The sequence below is a fragment of the Cannabis sativa genome, chromosome 5, assembly GCF_029168945.1.
Source record: "Cannabis sativa cultivar Pink pepper isolate KNU-18-1 chromosome 5, ASM2916894v1, whole genome shotgun sequence".
Classification (NCBI taxonomy): Eukaryota; Viridiplantae; Streptophyta; class Magnoliopsida; order Rosales; family Cannabaceae; genus Cannabis; species Cannabis sativa.
In genome coordinates this window covers 7,447,762-7,454,609 of record NC_083605.1, presented here as the reverse complement: position 1 = coordinate 7,454,609, position 6,848 = coordinate 7,447,762, and the positions used below count along the sequence as shown (strand labels likewise).

The 6,848-nt window shown below is 33.4% G+C and overlaps 1 long non-coding RNA gene across 1 annotated transcript; it reads left to right on the top strand.

Moving 5' to 3' along the window:
* The first annotated feature begins 2,811 nt into the window (after positions 1–2,811).
* On the top strand, positions 2,812–4,469 carry LOC115718177 (uncharacterized). The gene is made up of 4 exons (XR_004011769.2): positions 2,812–2,931; positions 3,066–3,228; positions 3,602–3,749; positions 3,851–4,469. It is a non-coding gene; the product is annotated as an uncharacterized LOC115718177 (long non-coding RNA).
* Positions 4,470–6,848: the final 2,379 nt, after the last annotated feature.

Sequence of the window (6,848 nt, the reverse complement as noted above, 5' to 3'; positions counted from 1 at the left end):
CCAAAAGGATCGCGAACGTCTACCTTGGATACAAACACGGTTCACCTAGAGACGATTATGCTTTTTCTGACACAGAATCAGATCTTGTTCCCTATGCCAGGACATGGTAGTGCGCTCATCTCACACACCTTTTTCCCAAGCAGTTATTCCAGTCATTTACTTTTCAAGGTTAAATCTTTTGGTGACATGTATCCATTGCATATAGTGGTCCTCTATTATCCAGCTGCTTCAATGTACGAGCACAAATCCTTTTAAGGAGCCCAATAGTTAGCTACTTTTTGCATGTATATTACCTTATTAGTGGGTGGGTCATGGGGATGTTCATATACCCACCCTTTAGCCTATAAATATCTTTCTATTCCTATACGAAGGGAGATCACAACCTAGATAGCCGAAGCTCTGCTAATATTATTCTAAGCTTTCTTCTTCTTCATGAGAAATACAGAATATAGAGTGAGAGTTTCCTACATAAACATTGTAAAAACATCATATATGCCTTCTAAGGCTAATAGGCTGACTCGTGGACTAGGATTAATTAACTGAATCACGTAAAAATCTCTATCTCTTTTATTATTCCAACTTATTATTTTTTAGCTCTTATTATATTAGTTTTAAAAATCTCGACAAACATTTTGGTTCTTTCATTGAGAGTTGAAGAAAGATCTAAACCCATAATGCTACTGTAACCATGGTGTTTAGCCTAAAAAAAGTTCCCAAAAGGACCCCTCAAGGCGGCCTTGACACTGTCATGGAAGATGTAATAAAACCTCTCTCGCTAGAGCACGCCCAGTCGAGTGAGGTGAGGGGAGGAGATACATCTAATGCTGACAACCAAGAGGGTGACTTAAACAACCTAAATGAACGCATCGACGAGGACCGAGATGTTAAAAATGAGGAGGAAGACAATGATGGAAAATATGTCAAAGACAGATATTACGAAGATGGCTATCAGTACGAGCAGGACCTCGAGGTGGTTTGAGCGTCCAGAGAGTTGCTCGAGACTAAATAGAAATTCGCCCATTAAGAGAATTTTTCTCACAGAATGGAGAGAATCATGGCCCACCTCTAAGGTAAGTTTGGAGATCTTGACGAGGGAGATTCAGATGATGAACCCTTAGTGGAATGTGTTAGAGGAACTAATAGGGAAGTCCCTTCTGATGTTGGGACCTCTGCTCCTCTACAAGACAATAGAAAAGAAAAAGTAGGTGACTCTCAGATAATTCATCTCTCATACCTCCTCAGAAAAATACGAATCCAATCGGTAGACCTACTAGGCATAGAAGGCCACCGACACCTCCAGGCTTAGATTCCCTTTTCCTTTGAAAGGTCTTACTATGCGAAAATAGACTGGTACGAAAGTACCTGAGCCTAGAGGAAGGAAAAATTTCCCTAGTGATTCTGTAAGCTGGGATGGAGGGACCAGAGAGCAATATTCTGATGAAAGTTAGTCCACAGTAGATCTATGAAGGCGTTTTGATGCCAAGTATGAAAAGGCTAAAAGTGAAAAGGTGATGCCACGAGGGAATGACCTCAGAGTTCATCTAAATGACAAAGTTTGCGGACGAGATGTCCAAGATAATGACACCAAAAGGCTAGATGAGCAAATTACTGCTCTGATGAAGTTGGTTTGGAAGCAAAGTGGGGCCCTCACCGACTCTGAGGATGCGGACCCTGAGCCGTATGTTAGAAGGACCACGGAAGCTCCGCTCTTGGAGAACTTTCAAATGCCCTATATCAGGTTGTATGATGGGCACACAGATTTGAAGAATCACCTGGCCAAGTATAAAAAAATGATGCAAGTGGTAAAAGTATATGAAAATGCCAAGTGCTTATGCTTCTCCCTGGCCCTCACCAAGTCTGCTAAGGACTGGTGGAAAAGGTTAGCTCGCAGATCAATCCATAGCTGGAAGGAATTGCAGTATGCCTTCCGAAAGTAATTCATAGATGCTCGCTACTATGATATGAAAATAAGATCCATCACCAATATTAAACAACTGGTAGGAGAAAGCCTAAAAAAATTCATTCAACAGATGATAGAGGCGGCAACTAAAACAAAAGTGACTGATGACAAGAAGCTTGTGGCCTTGCAACCCGAACTCGCAGTTTGTGGTACTCAGTTTAAGCATGTTATCAATTGAGATATTATTTATGTCAATAATGATTTATGTTAGTGATTTGTTAATGTAATTAATTATTAAAATTGAAGTAATATAATATATGATAGCTAGCTTTATATAGTGCATAATAAATAAGGTAATGATATATATATATATAATACATACATATAGATTAAAATTTAAGTGTGATAATGTTTGTTATTTATATATATATATTTGTTTTGCAGAATATTAAGATACATTGATAATATCTGTTATATATATACATATATTTGTTTTACAGTATATTAAGATACATAAATATATATATATATGTACGTGGTTTGTTTTACAGTATATTAAGATACATAAATATATCCTTATATATTAAAAGTGCCTATCTAATGGTATTTATTGGTTTAACAGAATATACTTAAATGTAAAAGAATATTCTGTTAAATTTAACGATTAGGTTTGATCTCCCGTTAACAAATAAACCCAATAATTAAACTCAAAAAATTAAACAATCTTTTAAATATTAATATATATATTTTTTTTTTTTATTCTGACGTCAAGTTACTTATCAACAAAATAATAAACAGATTTAATAAAATTAAAATAAAAGAAGATTACCTAAGTTAGGTATTCCTTTTGAAATCCCTAAAATTCCTCCTAGAGAAACTCTAACCACGAGTCCACCCAAAACTCTCTTCATGAAAACTAATCCCATTGGAAATGATCCCCATCATTCATTGAAACCCTCTTCAACTGGTGGTCTCTCTCTCTAAGAGTTTCTTTTCCACTCTCACTCGTCTCTTCCTTCACATTTTTGTAGGTAATTTCTTTGAAAATTTAAATTCAATTCTTTTACTTTTACAATCAAAAATGGAAATTCTACCTTTTTATTTGTTTTTATATATATTTAATACAGAATAATTAATGATTCTATCTCACTATCATTTTATACAGTGATAGTTGGAAAGGCCAAGAGCTCTCTCTCTCAAAACCTAGGGTTTTACATTTCTAAAGCTCAACCTCTTCAATTCGCAGCAGGAGCAGCCATACATAAAGAACGATTTGGGCTCTTGATCGCTACTTCACCATATCTTTGGAGGCTGCATCTTTTAATTATGTAATGTTATTATTTAACATGTATTCCTTGTTTTTTACTTTTTGAACTTCAGATTGATCCTATGGTGGTTTTTTATTTGGTTATGGATTTATTCAATTTCTTGCTACGTAAGTCCAAACTTTCTTCCATAGCTCTGTTTTTTATATGTATGGTGTAATTATCTATCAGTATAAGTCTATCACGACCTTATGAAACTTAACATAGCATTTTGAGTATTATTATGCTAAAGGGTAGCTTTTTCCTGACCTTTCTTAAATCTATTGCGGCTGAAGTCTGTGTGGATGGAGTACATCACTTTCTTAAAGTCATTGCCGGTTCGTTCTTATCTCTCTGATTTTGAGTATTATTTGAATTTTTACTTTTTGAACTTCAGATTGATCCTATGGTGGTTATTTATACTAAAAGGAGGCATGAAACACTTATAGAGCTTGGTCGTACTGAAGTAATTTTAAATTCAGTAGATCTACGTGGATCACAAAACATACACTTACTTATCATTTTGAGGTTGTGCAGTATTTGGTGTAAGTTTTAGAGCTATATTTCTTTTTCCTTAAAAAATACAATCTGCATCTTATTGGTTTTAAGATGATTGTATATCTAAAGTTTTATCTTTTATCTACAGGTTTCAAGTGTATGACATTGACACTCAGTTTCATAATGTAGATGTGAAGGTATAATAAATTTTTCCTCTTACCAACCGATGATTTTGAGGGAATGTTGTTGAATTACATATTGAAATATAATATTCCAAAGGCATGTACAACCTATCCAGATATGTGGACATGATAAAACTACCCTCTCTTGCTTTATTTAATGAGCTTAAAAGATTTCCAGGTTTATATATTTCTATTTTCTTTTAAAAAATTTAAAACTATAGGAGAGTGAGCCAAGGTCTGAGCATTTTTTTATCTTTTTACTTACCTATAAACATTACATAATGTCTAGCCAACCCCACGGAGCTTGGTTTATTAGAATAAGAATATTGCATCATTTACATACAGTATCACATTTCCTCCCATTATTGTCAGGTTGCCATCATTCAAAAAACTACGGAGAAATTATCCGCCAAAAAATAGAGAATTCAGTTGTATGTAGATTCAAAACGAACAATGAATCTAAAGTACAATCAATTCACTGTTCAAGCAGCTGAACTAATGGAAAGATTAGGAAGAAGATTCACTATACTCTTTTTAGTTTTTCTAATAATATCCCATTTATTAAGACTTTTCTAAATAATTTTTTTTTCTATTGTAAGATCCCACATTTTCTTTAGTTTTTGTTACATATACCTTGTTCTTCTAAATTTTTTATAAGTAAATAATAAATATTATTTTGTTAAGATTTATATATACACAATTATATTTTACTAACCAAATATAATAGCACAAATGTTACTTTAATACAACAAATCATTCTCATAATCATACCTTAGTTATAGAAATCTAAACAAAAATAAAGAATTAAACTTTAAATAAAACTAATACTTACGTGCCTTGGCACGTAACTTCTAACTAGTATATATATATATGTACGTGGTACAGTATAAAATATATATATATTATAGGTTTGTTTTGTAGTATATTAGAATATATATAATATAGTGTTTGTTATTAATGTTACTAACCTAATAGGATTAGTATTCTGATTTTAGTGGGATATATAGTAAAATTTAACATTTAGATTCCTATATAATATCTAATTAGTTAGTCATATTATTCTTCTAGTCTTGGTTTTTTACATTTCAATTAAAGCCTGAACACAAATTTTACTCTCTACTCTTAGGTTTTTCCTTACACCTTAGATTATTTCTTAATGAAATTCCGTATTTTAATATTCCCAGTTTAATTATTGGCTAATTAGAATTTTTGCCCCCTGAACTTTGACATATACCAAATCATGCCCCTTGAACTTTTAAGATCGTTAAAAATGCCCCCTAAACTATTGAGATTGTTGAATTTAAGGACTTTTTTCCAATTTTAGTAAAAAAGTCTAGCATGGATGAAAGTTCAGAAGGCATAATTTAGTACATGTCAAAGTTCGAGGAGCATTATTTAGTAGATATCAAAGTTTGGGAGCATGATTTAGTACATAAATAATCTTTAAAATAGTAAACTTGAATAAAATTTGACAAAAGTCCTTAAATCTAACAATTTCAATAGTTCAGGGGACATTTTTAACGACCTTAAAAGTTCAGGGGGCATAATTTGGTACATGTCAAAGTTCAGGGGGCAAAAATCCTAATTAGCCTTAATTATTTAATTAAATGTGAAAATAATGAAACTGGTACTGAATTTTTTTTTTCTGTAGTTACAAAAAAAACCTCTGCAACTCCAGAAGAAACCAGAAAAACAAACAGTGCAAAAAAGTAAAAACACGCAAGGTTTTTGTACGTGGTTTCAACAATCCTTTCAGATTGTTACTAGTCCACGGGGCCACGCCCAGAGATAAGATTCATTAGATCGGTCTCAAAAATACAAAGTAATTGACCTATGAATAAATAGACTCCCTCTTATTATATGCCGCAAGCTTGATGTATTCTACCTACTAACCGAATCTTGATAAAACTCCAAGAGCTCAAAATCCTTTCGATCACCTTGAAGAGTGCTTGAATCCTCCCGATGCAAGACTTGAAAAGCAATCTTTCGAAAGCTTTGTAAAACCTTCTCCCAAAGGTTGAGTGCGTGAATTCTCCGGATGCAGGACTTGAAAAGCAATCTCTCGAAAGTTTTGTAAAACCTTCTCCCGAAGGTTGCACTGATGTTCTTCTTTGTTGTAGATTTGAATACAGACTCAAGACAATACAAACTACAAATAAGCAGAGTAAGAGTCGAACATCTCTTCTCTACAAAACAAAGACACTCTTTCCTAAAGATATGAATACAATTTCAAGTGTATGAAAGAGATACAAAATCTAGCTGCTATAAGGTGTATTTATAATCAATATACACCTTATTGATAGCTTACACACGATCTGAATAAGACCCCAACCCACTAGAAAGTTCCCTAAAATAAATCTTCAATCAGCCCAGGAATTTCCATTTCTGTACCTACAGAATCGTGGGCAGTAAGTACAACTTTCCTTTTATATAAAAGGAAAGTTTAGCTCCGATTTTCTCTTCAAGAAATCTGATCTAAGAAAATGGGAAACTCACACAAGATCAGAATGTACAGCTGGTTAGATAAGAATTAATTGTGTAATCAAACTTACCATTTTTACATCAATTTCCATAAATAGGAAAGCTAGACAACTTTCCTTCCAAGTTTGAATACACAAAATAAGGAGACTATTTTAAATACTCCAGCCGAATTAATGGTGAAACTCTCAGGATCTATTAGTTTGGGAGGGAGCTTCTTCTACAATGTCGCACTGAACTCTTCAGTTAATTAATGTCACTTTCTCGTAATCCTTCATCTTTCTTTTCTTGGATAGGATTTCCTTCATGAACTTAACATAGCTTGATATTTAAACTAAGGCCTGTGCGAATGGAATATTGATGTGCAGCTTCTTGAATACTTCGAGAAATTTTGAAAACTACTTGTCCATGCTGTTTGTGTGGAGCCTTTGCAGATAAGGAATTTTTACATTGTGCTCAATGCTGATAAGTGGTGAAGCTTTTTTT